Below are 18,349 nucleotides of genomic sequence, written 5' to 3'. Positions count from 1 at the left end.
TCTGTAAGATCCACCTTTTTCCTTCAACAGATTTTTACTCGCAAGGAGATGACTTCCGAGAATGACAGCCATAATGCTGGCTAGTCATTTTCTCTCATCTAGATCTGCCCAAACTCCAGAACCGAGCTTGGCTGGCATCCCTAGTGCTTTGGCAGCCATGGCTGTGTCTGCCCTCCCCTATCTGCCGGGCTTGGCCCCAATTCTGGGAGGCACTGTTAAGTTTAACGGGGTGACACTGCTGCTTGGTTGAGATTAGACCACATGGGGGAGGTTAAAAATGAGTAGGGGAAGAAAGACAAATACCATATGATATTACTTATATGTGGAATCTAAAATCATGCCACAAATGCACCTGTCTAAGAAACAGAAAACAGACTCACAGACATAGAGAACAGACTTGCGGTTGCCAAGCGGGAGGGGGTGTGGGGGAGGGGGTGTGGGGGAGGGATGGATTGAGAGTTTGGGATTAGCAGATGCAAACTATTGCATATAGAATGGGTAAACAAGGTCCTACTGTATAGCCCAGGGAACTATATTCAATATCTTGGGATAAACCATAATGGAAAAGAATTAAAAGAATGTTAGAAACCCAAACCAAACAAATAACGAGTCGGCAGGGGAGGTTAGGGGGCTCTTGCAATAATCCAGGTGACAGCTGACGTGGTTCAGTCCAGGGTTGTGTTAGCAGAAGTGGTGAGGTGAGACTGCAGTTCTGCAATTCTCTCTCTCTCTCTTCCTTCTCTCCATCCCTCCCTCTGCTCTCTCTTCCCCTTAACGGGACTCCAGTTACACATATGTTGGACCTTTTTAGCATGTCCCATACTTGTCTCATGCCCTTTATTTTATTAATTGAGGTAAGTCATGCCCTCTTCTGAATATTTATTCTTCAGTCTCTCTGTACCTCTGTCTGGGTAGGTCTCTGAGACCTATGTCTCAGGTCACTCTTTCTCTCTTCAGCTGAGTCCAATTTGCTGTTAACCCCATAGTTGAGTTCACAGTTTCAGTAACTACATGTTTCAATTCTAGAATTTGTATTTATGTTTTCATATTTTCTAGTTCTTTGTTGAAATTTCCCATCTTGCCATTTATTTGTACATAGTGGTTATAATTATTTGAAGCCCAACGTGGTCTATTTCTATGACATACTTTTCCCCCCTCTGGGTTCTTTGGGCTAATCTTAACCACCTGATGCCTTATTGCTTTTGATTATGTGCCAAAAATTGCGTGTGATGTTTTTGGGGATACTCTGCCACTCTGTACGGTTGTTCTCCTCCAGAGAGGATATATTTTTGCTTGGACTAAAGACCAGTCCTTTTCACTTTTTATAACTGGGTTTCTCCCCTTCTGAGGTCTTGCTAATGCCCAGATCACCTTCATCCCAGGATGTGACCCTTCAGGGATGTTTATGGGGTACTTCCTCCTGATGGACCCTTCTGCCTGATGCCCTCAATTTGAAAATATTGTTTAATGCGATGGCCCAAAGTTCCACCCAGCTTTTCAGTCTCTTCTCTGCTGCTTTTACTTTTAGTAGCAGCAAACTGTCAGTGTAAACCTATCCCCAAGTGATAAATCCCCCTCTCTTGGATTCCTTCCCCTTTTGTAACTTGGAACCATAAACTCTGTCTGCTTTGGAAGCTCTCCAAGGCTGACAAACAGATGTTCTCTATGCTTTTTCTCTGTTTTTGTTTGTTTTGTTTTACTTTTTTGCAGTGGGAAGTTTAATCTAAAACAACACAGTCAGACATTTCTGGGAACCAAACTTCCATCAGCATTTCTTTTCAGCCTAGTTTCCATTCTTGAAACCGTGCGTTTTTAAAAAACCCTTACAGCTATCACCCTACCCCAAGCAACTCAAGTCTTCCCTGGAGGGCAAGAGCTCCTTAACTGGTCTATACACACGGTTTTGTTTTAATAACTATAAAAATGTCCATTTATGTTATATATTATTGCTAAATATAGTATCACAATAATAGGTGAGAACATAGGGTCCTCCCAGGTTGAAATCCAGCTCCAACACTTACCTGACGCACAGCACTAATCACCCTGGTTGCCCCTCTGAGCCTCCCTGTCCTCATCTATAAAACAGATCGACTCCTCTACTGAATCTTGTGAGAATTAAGAAAACTGTCCATATGGAGGACTCAGAACGGTGACTGGCACATAACAGGTGCTCAGAAAATGTGAGTTCTTATGTTTATTGCCTCCTCCGATTCTGTCTCCATGAAGTGGCCGTATATATATCTTAGACAAAAATCTGATCATGCCAGGCTTACGTTGAAACCCTTTCCCGTTGGGCTTCCCTGGTGGCGCAGTGGTTGACAGTCCGCCTGCCGATGCAGGGGACACGGGTGCGTGCCCCGGTCTGGGAAGATCCCACATGCCGCGGAGCGGCTGGGCCCGTGAGCCATGGCCGCTGAGCCTGCGCGTCCGGAGCCTGTGCTCCGCAACGGAAGAGGCCACAGCAGTGAGGGGCCCGCGTACCGCAAAAAAAAAAAAAAAAAAACAACAAACCTTTCCCATTATCCTGAAGATCAAATCCCAAATCTTTACGTCGCCTTTTACAAAGCCCTGCACATTCAATCCCTATGGAAGCATCTCCTCAATGTCCTCCAATTTCCAGTGCTTTGGGAATTGTGTCTACTTCTGAGAACTTGCAAAATTATTTCCTGACTCAGGGCTAGAGTCAGGATTCTGCCTAGATTCTCCTCAACTCTCAGCTCTGCTGACAGTTCCTCCATCCTCACACTCCTACTTAAGCTCAGCATCATGGGGGGGCCTTCCCCGAGGTCTGCACTCAAGGTCAAGTCCCCTTTTGACACAGAGTCATAGCCACTGTTTCCCTTGGGGCGCCTACGACGTGAGCAGCTATGGCTTACCACGCACCACACTTTCATGGCTTCTCCTATATTGTGTTATCACTGCCCCACAGCTGCCCCACAAGACACTGTATACCAGACTTTCTTACACCCAGCTGTGGACTCGTGATGAATTCTCATCAATGGAATGAGAACAGAGGTGATACCTGCCACTTCAGGATTTTTTAAAAAAAGAAATGATGTGGGACTTCCCTGGTGGCGCAGTGGTTAAGAATCCGCCTGCCAATGCAGGGGACACGGATTCGAGCCCTGGTCCGGGAAGATCCCACATGCCGCAGAGCAACTAAGCCGGCGCGCCACAACTACTGAGTGCATGCCACAACTACTGAAGCCCACGTGCCTAGAGCCCGTGCTCCGCAACAAGAGAAGCCACCGCAATGAGAAACCCGCACACCGCAACGAAGAGTAGCCCCCGCTCGCCACAACTAGAGAGAGCCCGCGCGCAGCAACGAAGACCCAACGCAGCCAAAAATAAATAACTTAATTTTAAAAAAAGAAGAAGAAAGAAATGGATGCGTCATTTTCACTCTCTCATTCTCCTTCCCCTCTCTGGTAGCAGAGTACTCCAAGATCTTAGTGGGTGCTGGGGCCAAAAGTTGGAAGAATCCTGGGAGCATGTGTCACCCCATGGAGGAACTCCAACTGCCGAGCTGGGGGCACCCGTACTGAAGGGTTACATGAGCGAGAAATAAGACATTCCACTGAGACAAACTACTGAGCTTTTGAGGTTGATGTGTGGGGGAAAAAAATCTAGTGTTACTAGAGGTTAGATATCACCCCTGCAATCACATGATTTTTGGAGACCTTTGACGTGTGTCTTCCTCATTAGACCGGGAGCTCCATTAATTTGCATATTCCAAATGTTCGGCACAGACTCAGGTCCTTGAGACACCCAATAAATATGTATTTGTTGAAACAACAAAAAAGGAAAGTCGCCGACTCACACCTCCCTAGGAAGGCGACTCGCTTCAGGCCCCACGTTCTACATGAGACAGAGCCGGCATCACAGTATCATTTACGTCTAACTCCTGTCGGTGCTCAGAGTCCCCCTCACACCCTAGGGCCAGCCTTGCCAATCTGGATGCGGTGTTTGGATGGGAGATTCAAGTCGGGCATGAGTGTGGTTGGACCAGTCCTCCTCTCCCACACCCCCAGTCAAGGGAAGGAGGAACTAGGTCATGTGGATGAATTTTCCGTTAAACCACTTAGTAAGAAAACCACAAGATGGTTCCGATTGAGTCTCTGACCACCACAGCCCGTACATCTGTCCATTGGCAAGGCTGGGTCTTGGGCAGGCGGCATCGTGCCTGCCGTGTTTACTTTTTGGTTTTCCATTGGTGAGTTCTGACATGGCAGGAGGGGATCTCTGGGCTGGGGGACCAGGATGCTGAAAATCCAGGTCCTTCCCTAGACCATAGTCCTGGTTGGATCGATGCCATGGGACCTTAGCCTATGATTCAAGGGGGAGCAGAGACTATGGAAAGAAGGTATTGTCTACCCAAGCCTCAGGCTCCCCTGCCCCGGCCTTGAACCAGGGGCTTAGGGGCTTAATCAGATATGGATTCTGAGTGAAGAATGGAGCCCTTTAAACCTGGATTTCTCTACTAGGCCACAAGAGAGGAGGGAGAGGAGGCCACAATCTTGAGTCTGGGCCACAAGATTTGGGTACGAGAGAGTAAGTCTGTGTTCTAAAGTGCTAAGGTCTACACTGGGTCAATGCAGTCGACTCTCACCCGCAGAGCCGGAACTGGGTAAGAAAAGGCTGGGATGGTGAGCGTATTTGCGGAGTGCTTTTGGAGTCTAAACTCTCAAGTGCTTGGACTCCGTGAGATCATAGTTCCCTGACCAGGGCTCGAACTCGTGCCCCCTGCACTGGAAGCATGCAGTCTTAACCACTGGGCCACCGGGGGAGCCCCGTGAGGCTCTAGATTTGATCCCCTTCTAGAAAGCTACTCTAGAGTCATTTTCCTGGGTGATCCAGACTCGGTGTCAGACCAGAAGAATTCCAGGACCCTCTGGGGCTGGGCGCTGTCCAGGTCTGATGAATTCTGTCTGGATAGAGATGGAAATCCGGAGCTCTGGGATAAAGATGTCACCAGAATCACCCAACTACACGGGAGCAGACAATTCAGGCCTTCGCCACAGTCACTACGGCAGCTGAAGCCACGGCTGGCGATTTCAGGTTGGACGCCTATCCAGAGGTTGCCCAGTCTCAGGTCCCGCCCGTCGTGTTCGGATCAAGGGGGAAATGAATGGGCCACGTGGAGCCCTTCACAGAGACAAGAACAGAGGGTGAGGGAGGTGAGGAACCAACCCCCCTTCACACGGCCACCCCCCTGTCCTCTGGTTGCTCGTGTCATCTACCTTCAGCTTAGCCAGCACTGGGCGGGTTTCTGGAGAGAATGTGGAAATGCATGCCTTTAATGTTCTTCAGAACTCCCGTGTAGCTGGTTCCTTCTAGTACCGAGGCGTCCATCAGCTCCGATGGTGCATCAGCCGGAGGGGTCATAATGACACGCTCCTTTGCTATCCATGCTCCCGGGAGGTGGCTACCCACAAGGAGCTTTATTGTCTGGTCTCCCTTGCATCTGCTTGTGACTGTAGTAAGTAAATATAGCCAAGAAAGTTGGGCAGAAATAATGTGTATCACTTCCAGGCCAGCGACTTACAGGTGGACACACCCTTTCTGCTTTCTCTTTCTCTTTCCTTTGGTTGGAAGCAGAGGACACTGTTGCCCACGAGGATGGTGGGGCCACAGATGGAAGAGGCTGATGTTCCTGAGACCTCCTAAGACAGGAAATTCAAATCCTTCCCAGGAAGACCCACATTGGTCATGAGGAAGCAACAGACTCCCTTTGTGTTAAGACACTGGTATTTCAGGGTTGACCTGTTACAGTGGTGACTGTTACCCCTCTTTCATATCACAATGGTAGTTAAATAATTGATGAGTAGCTAAGTAATTGATTGATTCTAACCCCTCATTGGATGGAAGCTCTGCTGAGCACAGGGACCGTATCTGTTTTGTTCACTTCTGTATCCCAAACACCAAGCACATGACAGGAAATGACTAAATATTGGTCAACTGGCTTCTGAAGAAAGGGAGCTCACAAAACTCACATTTATGAAAGTTTATGGGGAAAGGGACTTGTCCAAGGTTGTTGTAGGAGACAGAGGAAGATCTCATTCCGTCTGACTTCTCAGCCCACGCTCTGCACTTCTTTCAATATCTTAACAGCCAAGTTTCCACTACACACCTACTCAGAGTGGCCAAGACCCAAAACACTGACACCAAAGGCTGGTGAGGACGTGGGGCAACAGAAACTCGCATTCATTGCTGGTGGGAAACGCAAAAGGGTACATTTTGACCATTTCGCAGTTTCTTACCAAACTCAACCTGCTTACTACCATATGACCCAGCAGTTGTGCTCCTTGGTATTTACTTAAATGAACTGAAAAGTTATGTGACCACCTAGAGGGGTGGGATAGGGAGGGTGGGAGGGAGGGAGACACAAGAGGGAAGAGCTATGGGAACATACGTATATGTACAACTGATTCACTTTGTTTTATAAAGCAGAAACTAACACACCATTGTAAAGCAATTATACTCCAATGAAGATGTTAAAAAAAAAAACAGAAAAGTTATTTCCACACAAAAACCTGCACACAGATGTTTAAAGTAGCTGCTTTTTCATAACTGCCAAAACTTGGAAGCAACCGAGATGCTGTTCAGCAGGTGAACAGCTAAATAAACCGTGGTCCGTCCACAATGGAATATTATTCAGTGCTAAAAAGCTACGAGCTATCAAGCCATGGAAAAACATGGAGGAACTTGAAATGCTTATCACCAAGTGGAAGGAGTCAATCTGAAAAGGCTACAGGCCGCATGATTCCAACTCTATGACAGTCTGGAAAAGGAAAGACGATGGATACAGTAAAAAGATCAGCTGTTGCCAGGGGTTAGGAAGGAGGGAAGCATGAACAGGTAGAGCAGAGAGGAATTTCAGGGCAGTGAAACTACTCTGTACGATACTGCAGTGGTGGACGCATGGCATTATACGTTTGTCCGAACACATAAAACGTACAACACCAAGAGTGAGCCCTCTTACGCTAATACGTATAAAAATAGATAACTAATAAGAACCTGCTGTATTAAAAAAAAAACAATTCAGAAAAAAAGAAAAAGAGTGAGCCCCCATGTAAACTACGGGCTTTGGGTGGTTATGATGTGTCGATGTGAGTTCATCAGTTGTAACACGTGTACCACGCTGGTGCCAGCGTGTTGATAATGCGGGAGGCTGTGCATGTCTGGGGGCGGGGGGTGGACGGGAAACCTTGGTATCTTCTGCTTCAGTAGTTGTGGCTCACAGGCTCAGTAGTTGTGGCGCACGGGCTTAGCTGCTCCACGGCGTGTGGGATCCTCCCAGACCAGGGCTCGAACCCTTGTCCCCTGCATTGACAGGCGGATTCTTAACCACTGTGCCACCAGGGAAGGCCCCTCTTCTGCCCAATTTTGCTGTGATCCTAAAACTAGTCTAAGAAATAAAATTCATTTGCGAAAAGAACCAAATTACCCATCTGACCTTGACGGTGGGTCGCGGATGGTGTTTCAGATAAGTGAGCAGCGGTTTGCTTGCAAAGCTACTGAAACATCTGTTATGCTAAGAAGCAGCCCTCACTGCTGATGGGGGCGGCGGTGAGAAGGACAAAGCTCAAGGAAAGGAGTTACTTCCCTTTTTCTGAGAAAATCAACAGGAAAACCGAGACATACTTGGGGTTAAGCTTCCGCACATCCTACCCTGCATGTCTATCTGTCGAGTTGGGCTCCACTGCCTACCTGTCTGTCGAGTTGGGTTGTTTCCGTTCCTCTGTTTGCACGTGCTGGCCTGCCTCGCTCTGTCCCCTCATCCTCCTTGGAGAGCTTCCCTTGGCGATGAGCATGCCTGGGCTGCTTTCTCCCTGGGCTCTGTGATTCTGCCCTTGCAAGGACTTTCAGATGCTAATGATGGATGGTGACCATCAATCCTCCTGGGAACAATGGGCTCCCACTGATACCCCAGGCTTGTGATGACCTGTGAGCATGGCCAGCTAACCCCAGTCCTCTGTGGGGCTCAGACGGGCTGTTTTAAGCTTTTTACCCAGGTAGTCACATGTATGGGAGGTCCACCTTAGGTTCTTGGGGACACAGAGAGGCCCTCCAGACTCAGTGGGAGAGAAGGACACGGACAGAGACAGAGAGAGAGGAAAAAAAAGGAGAGACAGAGAATTTGCATAAAGTCAGACTAAGCGAGACAGAAGAGAGGAAGAGCCAGAGACAGATGTACTGACTGAAGGAGACCTCTACTTACTTCAGGCGCCAAGGGTGTGTTTAGAGATGCTCCACCAAGCGTGGCGGCCGCTACCCACAGGTGTCTGTGGATCAATCTACACAAAGCCAGTCTCAGCCGCCATGTGCTTCAATTATAAAACACACCCGGGACCTGGAAGACAGAGTAAAAAGAAAGAGTGTGAGCTATGTCGTTGGTCATTTTTCACACTGAAAAGATAACGTTTTAAAACAGACTGGGTTAAATGAAACATAGGTATAATTACTTTCCATCAGTTTCTTTTTAGTGTGGACCTTTAAACACGCACATGTGGCTAGTACTTGCGGTTGATATTGTATTTTAATTGGAAAGTGCTGGTTTAGGGAGCTGGCTGGCCACCTTAACACCCCACACTCTTCGCAAAGGAGACTCAAAGGAAAATGGGCATCTTCCCTGAAGCAGATGCTCAGACAGTCTCCGGAGAGCCTATGACCAAGAGGCATCACTCAGAGACCTGGTGGGACTTATCCTTTCTGTCCTAAGAGAGATGAGCTAACGTTCCAGGTCTTGCTTAGCAGACCGTGGCTTTTCTGGCTTCCCTTGAACTTGGTGACTTCAGTCACTGAAGACATCTCCAGTCACAATGGCTTTTCTGACAACGACCTCTCGTGTCATTGGATCCTAATGAGTTTTGGACCCTGACTTCATGGTCATGGGGGGCCGGAACAGTGCAGAACACAAAAACAATAAACTGGACATAAGATAAATCTATCCAGATTGAAGTACTCAGAAAAGAAAATGGAAACCCAAAGGAAAATTCTAAGAGACTTGTGGAGCACAGGAAAAAGTTTCTACGTTTGACTAACTGGAGCCCCAGGAGCCAAGAAGAGAGAGAATGAAGAAAAAGCAATATTTGAGGAGATAATGACCTAGAAATTATCCAGCTTTATCTAATTTTAATTTTATCCAACTTTTAATTATCCGAAGTGATCCATTTGGGGAACTTTCCTGGTGGTCCAGTGGTTAAGACTCAGTGCTCCCAACGCAGGGGGCACGGGTTCGATCCCCGGTCAGGGAACCCAATCCTGCATGCTGCGTGGCACGGCCAAAAAACAAACAAACAAAAACCAAACCAAACCAAACCAAAACGAGAAACCAAAGTGATCCGTTTTTGCTTCCCAAATTGGATCAGCCACCAAGCCACTGCTTCCAGAAGCTCAGAGAAACCCAAGATAAGTACATATAAAACAGTGTTTAGTACTTCAAAGAGAATTCATCCAAACTTTAAAGGAAAAATAACACCAATCTTATAAAAAACATTTCAGTGAGAAAAAAGAGAGAATATACCTTATATCCTATGAATTTATTTGTCTATTTATTTATTCTGAGACATAATTACATATAACATTGTTTAAGTGTAAGGTGTGCAGTATATTGATTTGATACATTTAAATATTGCACCTTGATTACCACTGTAGCATTAGCTAACACATCCATCCCGTCACACAGCTGCCATTTCTCTTTTCCTTTGTGCCGAGAACAAGATCTAGTCTCTTAGCAACTATGAAGTCTAGAGTACGGTATTGTTGTCTATAACTACCATGCTATATATTAGATCCCCAGAACTTCTTCATCTTACAACTGCAAGCTGGTACCCTTTGGCCAGCATATCCCCATTTTCCCCACCCCAGCCCTTAAAAAACATTCTACCCTCTATTTCTACGAGTTGGCTTTTTTTAGATGCTCTATAGAAGTAAGATCGTACAACATTTGTCCTTCTCTGTCTGATTTACTTCACTCAGCATGATGCCCTCAGGGCTCATCCTTCCTTTTCCAAATGGTAGGATTTCTTTCTTTCTCATGGCTGAATAATATACCACTTATAAATATACCACATCTTCTTTAACCGTTCATCTGTTGAGTGACACTTAGGTTGCTTCCATATCTTGGCTATTATGAATAACGCTGCAATGAACATGGGAATTCAGAAATCTCTTAGAGATTCTGTTTTCATTTCCTTTAGATATATACTCAGAAGTGGGATTGCTGGGTCATATGGTAGTTCTATTTTTAATTTTTTGAGGAAGATCTATACTGTTTTCTATATCCCATTTTGGAATTCGAGCAAAGTCTTGATTTCAAAGCCCAACTAAGGATATTACGTGATAAAATATTACAAACTAATCTTGTCAAGAATCCTTAATAAAAATGAGCAAATAATATAGTTATATAATAACAATACTATTTTATAACCAAGTGGGATTTATACCTTGTATGCAGAATGACTTAACGTTTAAAAATACATCAGGGGGGCTTCCCTGGTGGCGCAGTGGTTGAGAGTCCGCCTGCCAATGCAGGGGACGTGGGTTCGTGCCCCGGTCCGGGAAGATCCCACATGCCGCGGAGCGGCTGGGCCCGAGCCATGGCCTCTGAGCCTGCGCGTCCGGAGCCTGTGCTCCGCAACGGGAGAGGCCACAACAGTGAGAGGCCCACGTACCGCCAAAAAAACCCCAAAACATCAGTAGGGACTTCCCTGGTGGCACGCAGTGATTAAGAATCCTCCTGCCAATGCAGGGGACAAGGGTTCGAGCTCTGGTCCAGGAAGATCCCACGTGGCGCAGAGCAACTAAGCCCGTGCGTCACAACTACTGAGACCGCATGCTACAACTACTGAAGCCCACGTGCCTAGAGCCCATGCTCCACAACAAGAGAAGCCACCACAATGAGAAGCCCATGCACTGCAACGAAGAGTAGCCCCCGCTCGCCACAACTAGAGAAAGCCCAGGCGCAGCAATGAAGACCCAACACAGCCAAAAAAAACCATAAAATAAAAAAACCACATCACTATAACTTTCCTCATTGACAGAGGAAAAAAGAGGTAAATTATATGCAGAACATATGACAGATGCAGAACACATTTAAGAAAATTAAATGGCCATTCACAGTAAAGGAAACAAAACAGAACAAAAAAATACAAACTACCGTAAAATAGGAAATTTCTTAATCTGGTAAAGAAGATGTAAGTAGCCCTACAAAAAGCATCATATTAAACGGTGAAATCTTGATGTCATCATTTATATTCATTAGCGATTCTAGCCAGTACAAAAAAGAAAAAGGGATGAAAGCCATAAATATTGGAAACAAAGTAATACAAACTGTCACTGAAAATAGAATATACTGTTGTATATATAAAATATCCAAGAGACTATACAAACTATCAAAATTAATAAATGAATTTTGCAAGGCTGTTATATAGAAGGTCCACAAAAACCCAACCATGTTTCTTCATAACAGCAAAAAGAAAAAACAAAGGGGGGGGGTAGAAATAAAATTTAAAAAAATCAATGACATACACAATAATCTAAAAACATGTAATTAAAGCAATAAATCTAAGAAAGGATGTGTAAGACCACCACATTGAACTACAAAACATATTGAGAGAAACTCTGAAGTCCTAAATTTTAAATAGAGCGTAGAAAGACTCAATATTGTAAAGATGTTGATAGTGCCAAAAGGAGTCTGTGAATTTGATGAAATTGCAATCAAAACCCAGGGGAAAACTAAAACAGAGTTACCATATGATCCAGCAATCCCACTCCTGGGCATGTATCTGGAAAAGATGAAAACTCTAATTCAAAAAGATGCATGCACCCCTGTGTTCATAGCAGCACTATTCACAATAGCCAAGATATGGAAGCAACCTAAATGTCCATTGACAGAGGAATGGATAAAGAAGATGTGGTACATATATGCAATGGAATATTACTCAGCCATAAAAAAGAATGAAATAATGACATTTGCAGCAACATGGATGGACCTAGAGATCGTCATACTAAATGAAGTAAGTCAGACATATAAAGACAAATACCATATGATATCACTTACATGTAGAATCTAAAAAATGATACAAATGAACTTATTTACAAAACAGAAACAGACTCACAGACAAAAACAAACTTCTGGTTACCAAAGGGGAACGGGTAGGGAGCGGGACAAATTAGGAGTCTGAGATTAGCAGATACGAACTGCTATGTATATATAAAACCCAGGGAGTTTTTTTTTCTTAGACATACCGAGGGCCAAAATTATTCAATGATATCTTGAAAAAGAAGAACAAAGCTGGAAGACGCACACTCCTAGGTGTCATGAAGCTAGAGTGTCTGGATCCACGTGATATGGCTGCACAGATACACGAACTAAACATTAGAACAGAACAGAAAGGCTGGTAACAGATGCGTTCAGTCTCCTGCTATATGACACAGGATATCCAGGAGCTCAATGAGGACAGGATGGTCCTTCCAATGAATTGTGCTTGTATCAATCGGATTTCCACATGAAAAATGTTTGTGGACTCTTAGCACACAACATACACACACACCATTATTTCCCAAGGACTGAAGATATAAATCTAGAAAGTACATATAGGGCTTCCCTGGTGGCGCAGAGGTTGAGAGTCCACCTGCCGATGCAGGGGACACGGGCTCGTGCCCCGGTCCGGGAAGATCCCACATACCGCGGAGCGGCTGGGCCCGTGAGCTATGGCCGCTGAGCCTGCGCGTCCGGAGCCTGTGCTCCGCAACGGGAGAGGCCACAGCCGTGAGAGGCCCGCGTACCGCAAAAAAAAAAAAAAAGTACATATATAGTTCTGGGAGGAATACACAGGAAGCTTCTTCACATTTTGCAGCAGCACTAAATATAAAATAAAAATTAGATACACTGGACTACAATAAGATTCAGAAATTCTATTCTTCAAAATGCCCCAATAAGAAAGTGAACCCCAGCTAGACCAGGAATAATCACAATGAACATATCTGATAAAGGACTCACATGCGTAATGAGAAAAAGAGAAAGCTTCCTATTGTTCAGTAAAAAAGTCAACCCAATTTTCTGAAATGAGAAAATGACTCAAATAGACATTTCACAAAAATAACATGAATGTTCAAATGACCAAAAACCATAGTCATTAGAGAAATGCAAAGTGAAACCACAAAGGTACCGCCACCCATCACAGCACGGCTAAAATAAAAAGATGCAAAATTGGAGGGGTTGGTGAGGATGTGGAATAACCAGACACTCAGATTAATTAATTAATCCGTATTGATTAAATTAATACAGTCACTTTGAAAAACGTTCAGCAGTACCTACTAAAGTTGAATAAATGCACAGCATAACACACAGCAGTTACACTTGTAGGTTTATTCCAGCAAAAAATTCACAGATACGTTCATCACTTCACACGTATTAAGAAATTCAAAGCAGGACTCTCCATCGTAACCTAAACCAGAAGCTAAGCAAATGCCTGTTTACACGAGGATGGATACGCTCATTGTGGTGATTGACGCAGTAGAATTCTCCAGAGCAACAACAGCTGAAGGTCCACAGCTCCCTGCATGACTATGGACACATCTTACAAACATCTGGTTGCACAGAAGAAGCCACACACACACACACACACAGCGCAGAGAAGTTTCATGTTGACGTAAAGAACCAAAACAAGCAAATTTAACCCATGCTGTTAGAAGTTAGTGTAGGCATTACCTTTGGAGAGAAGTTACCGGAAAACATGAGAGTGCTCAACTTGTGAAAATTCAACAAGCGGTGCATTTGATATGTGCACTTTTGGTTTTTTTGGGCCACGCCGCAAGGCATGTGGGATCTTTTTTTTTTTTTTTTTTTTTTTTTTTGCGGTACGCGGGCCTCTCACTGTTGTGGCCTCTCCCATTGCGGAGCACAGGCTCCGGACGCGCAGGCTCAGCAGCCATGCTCACGGGCCCAGCCACTCCGCGGCATGTGGGATCTTCCCGGACCGGGGCACGAACCCACGTCCCCTGCATCGGCAGGCGGACTCTCAACCACTGCGCCACCAGGGAAGCCCGCATGTGAGATCTTGATTCCCCCACCGGGGATCTGCATTCGGGATCTTAGTTCCACAGCCAGGGATCAAACCCATGCCCCCTGCAGTGGAGGCGCAGTGTCTTAACCACTAGACCACCAGGACGTCCCTGATATGTGCACTTTTAATCTAGTACACATCAATAAAAGTCAACACACACACACACACACACCCTGAGATACATCAGAGGAAAACTGCTGAACCCCAAAGACAAAATCTTAAACGCACTGAAAGAAAAAGGATACATTACTTTCAAAGGAACAACGAGAAGAGTTACAGTTCATTTGCAACAAAAATGATTAATACCATATTTAAGCGCTAAAAAAAAAAGAAAACTGCCAACCTAGAACTCTACAAGAGAAAACTTCAATATTGGCGGTGAAATACAGACATTTTGGCAATGAAAAATTGTATTATTCACCAACAGATGGGCACCAAAAGAATGAAAGTTTCAGGCAAAGGGAGAATAATCCCAGTAGAAACAGAGACATGCAGGAGGGAAGGAAGAACCATGGAAAGGGTAAATATTTGAGTAAAGATAGGAATTTCGAAGGATGATTCCATCGTTAATGAATTAATAGAACATTAGCCCACATTTACTCTGTATTTGATTTCAAAAATCATTTTGACCTGTATTGAGCCTTGGGCATGAATGCTCTCCAGTTGGAGACCCATGTGTCAGAAGGATGCAAAGGTTGGGGGCCTTACTGTGAATAGTGAGGGATGACAGCTCCACATCAACTTCCGGAAAGAAAAACCCAGAATAACTGCCCTGATGGACCTGCTGGCCTAGGAGGAAGCTGTAGATGCTAATTCTTGAGCATATATATATATAAATTTATTTATTTTTGGCTGCGTTGGGTCTTTGTTGCCGCACGCGGGCTTTCTCTACTTGTGGTGAGCAGGGGCTACTCTTTGTTGCGGTGCACAGGCGTCTCATTGCGGTGGCTTCTCCTGTTGTGAAGCACGGGTTCTAGGTGCACAGGCTTCAGTAGTTGTGGTTCGCTAGCTCTAGAAGGCAGCCTCAGAAGTTGTGGCGCACGGGCTTAGTTGCTCCACGGCATGTGGGATCTTCCCGGACCAGGGCTTGAACCCCTGTCCCCTGAATTGGCAGGCGGATTCTCAACCACTGTGCCACCAGAAAAGTCCCTGTAGATGTTAATTCTTTTAGCCCTTCTTTTCCTAAGTAGTCAGCCTGTCCCCATATCCTCCTTGCATATGCCCTTCAGGTACGATGGGAATAGTAATTAGGATCCAACGAGGAAAACAGAAACTCTTCTCTGTATTTAAAACAGCGAGAACTAAATCCAAATGTCACTCTGAATTGGATCCTTGCACAGGAAAAGAACATTAGTGAAAAAACGTATTAATTCCAAATAAAGTCTGTACTAGTTAATGATTGAATCAATGTTAATTGCTTGTTTTTGACAGATGTACTATGGTTATGCGAAACATTAACATTAGGGGAAACTGGGTGAAGGGCATATGGGATTTTTCTGTGTCTTTGCAACTTTTCTGCAAATCTAAAATTACGACAAGGTAGGTTTTTTTAAAAAATAAGTTAGCAAAGATCTAAACAAACATTTCTCCAAAGAAGACATAAAGATGGCCAACAGGCACATGAAAAGATATTCAACATCGCTAATTATTACAGAAATGTAACTCAAAACTACAATGAGGTATCACCTGTCAGAATGGCTGTCATCACACATATATATGGAATCTAAAAAAAAAAATGGTTCTGAAGAACCTAGGGACAGGACAGGAATAAAGATGCAGACGTAGAGAATGGACTTGAGGATATGGGGAGGGGGAAGGGTAAGCTGGGATGAAGGGAGAGAGTAGCACGGACATATATACACTACCAAATGTAAAACAGATAGCTAGTGGGAAGCAGCTGCATAGCACAGGGAGATCAGCTCGGTGCTTTGTGACCACCTAGAGGGGTGGGATAGGGAGGGTGGGAGGGAGACGCAAGAGGGAGGAGATACGGGGATAAATGTATGTGTATAGCTGATTCACTTTGTTATACAGCAGAAACTAACACAATATTGTAAAGTAATTATACTCCAATAAAGATGTTAAAAAAGAAAGAAAGAAAAGAATGGCTATCATCAAAAAATCTATGAATAATAAATGCTGGAGAGGGTGTGAAGAAAAGGGAACCCTCCTACACTGTTGGTGGGAATGTAAATTGGTGCAGTCACTATGGAGAACAGTATGGTGGTTCCTTAAAAAACTAAAATAGAACTACCATATGATCCAGCAATCCCACTCCTGGGCATATATCTGGAAAAGATGAAAACTCTAATTTGAAAAGATACGTGCACCCCAATGTTCACTGAAGCACTATTCCCAAGAGGCAAGATAGGGAAGTAACCTAAGAGTCCATGACAGATGAATAGATAAAGAAGATGTGGTACATATATGCAATGGAATATTACCCAGTCATAAAAATGAATGAAATAATGCCATTTGCAGCAACATAGGTGGATCTAGAGATTATCATACTAAGTGAAGTCAGACAGAAAAAGACAAATATTATATCACTTACATGTGGAATCTAAAAAACAGTACAAATGAACTTATTTACAAAACAGAAACAGATTCACAGACATAGAAAACAAACTTATGGTTACCAAAGGCAAAAGGAGGAGAGGGATAAATTAGAAGTATGGGATTAACAGATACACACTACCATATACTAAATAGATAAACAAGGATTTGCTGTATAGCACAGGGAAGTCTAGTAATAACCTATAGTGGAAAAGAATTGAGAAAAAAGAATACGTGAGTAACACCCACATATTCTTTTTCCATATATATATATATATATATATATAAAACCAAATCACTTTGCTGTACGCCTGAAACTAACACAATATTGTAAATCAACTACACTTCAATAAAAAAATAAGTTAGCAGATACATATTTTCTAAAAAGAAAAGGAGGATCAATGGTGTTGACTGCAATAAAAATGCACAAAATGCACAGTGAGAGTTGTGAGGTTCTGTTTTATTTGGGGACATACTGAGGACTGTTGCCCAAGAGACAGCCTCTCAGAGAGCTCTGAGGAGCTGCTCCGATATCAGCATCTATGTGATTTTGGGGAAGGCGTACATGCCGTCAAGCACACATCTCTGTAGAAAGCTGCTGCTACTCACGAGGAACAGATACCTTAGTTAATGACTTTAGTGCTTTTCTAAGTACGAGAAGATGCAAGAAATTGGGTTCATAAAATCTTCTCCTGAAAATATCTAACTCTCTGAAGGCCTGTTCTGCCAGCTTTCCCAGAGCACAGAGTGCCTCATTCCAGATCCCTGCCTTGAACACCCTTCAGGGTGTGTCGAAAGTGAGTAACTCCAGTGGCTAATGACTCAATCCTTGTAGAGCCAGAAAGAAAGTGACATTCTCTGGTTGGCAGTGATCACCTGGGACCAAGGAGTAGCGACCATAAAAATAAAATAGCCAGTTTCCTTGGCAGCAAAATGGTTTATTTGGGAATCGCAGAAAATTGCTATTTGGGACAGGCCAGCTATGGTGGATCACAGGCAAGTCTAAAGAGATAAAAGGGAGGTCACCTCTTATCAGGTTTTAGGAGGAAACGGGGAAGGACTGTTTTGAACAGAAATTCACTGAAGAACAAGAGTTAGACGTTTGACATTTTCTCATTGGCTGGAAGCAGTGGTTAGAGCATTGTTGCTGGGGCATGGAAGGATCTTCCTTCTTTTTCTTAAAGCAGGGGATGAAATTCCCATGTAATTAATGTCCTCCCTTGTCCAAATAATTCTCGTCTTCCTTCTCCGTACTGGGAGTGCAGGTTGCACCAAGTGCTACATGCCTGAGAGTTCCCCTTTCAGGGCTTCCCGGCTCCATTTTAAATGAGGTTACTTTGCTTATTTTCACAAAGGGAACAAGGAATCTTGGTGGTGATGGAAATCTTGACTATGATGGTGGTTTCACAACTACCAGAGCTCATTGAATTGCACATATTTAATGGATGCAGTTGGTTGTCTGCAAATTATCCTTCAATAAACCTGATAAAAGCCACTAATGAAGATGAGAGAGAGAGAGAGAGAGAGAGAGAGAGACAGAGAGAGAGAGAGAGAGAGAGAGAGAGAGACACACACCAGAAAAACGCGGATACATAGGGCTGGCTGGTGTTAATCAACGAGGGTGACCCCTGGACTTTACCCTTTAGCCTCTACCATCTGCAAGGCCATGAAAATAAAACTTAATGCATCATTGTCAAGGTGAGAGCCATGTTCAGCATTCA

At 44.3% G+C, this 18,349-nt stretch overlaps 1 protein-coding gene across 1 annotated transcript in view; it reads right to left on the bottom strand.

The window, feature by feature from the left end:
* TTYH1 (tweety family member 1) overlaps positions 1–18,349 on the bottom strand; it is a 65,226-nt gene that overhangs the window by 35,750 nt on the left and 11,127 nt on the right. Inside the window, exons 3-4 of the mRNA XM_060131251.1 lie at positions 8,222–8,353; positions 7,711–8,075 (exon numbers count right to left, since the gene is read on the bottom strand). The gene's annotated coding sequence lies outside the window, so the exon portion shown is untranslated. The remainder of the gene's footprint in view (positions 1–7,710; positions 8,076–8,221; positions 8,354–18,349) is intronic.

The sequence above is a fragment of the Lagenorhynchus albirostris genome, chromosome 19 (assembly GCF_949774975.1).
Source record: "Lagenorhynchus albirostris chromosome 19, mLagAlb1.1, whole genome shotgun sequence".
In the NCBI taxonomy this organism is placed as follows: domain Eukaryota; kingdom Metazoa; phylum Chordata; class Mammalia; order Artiodactyla; family Delphinidae; genus Lagenorhynchus; species Lagenorhynchus albirostris.
This window is presented reverse-complemented; position numbering and strand designations above follow the sequence as displayed.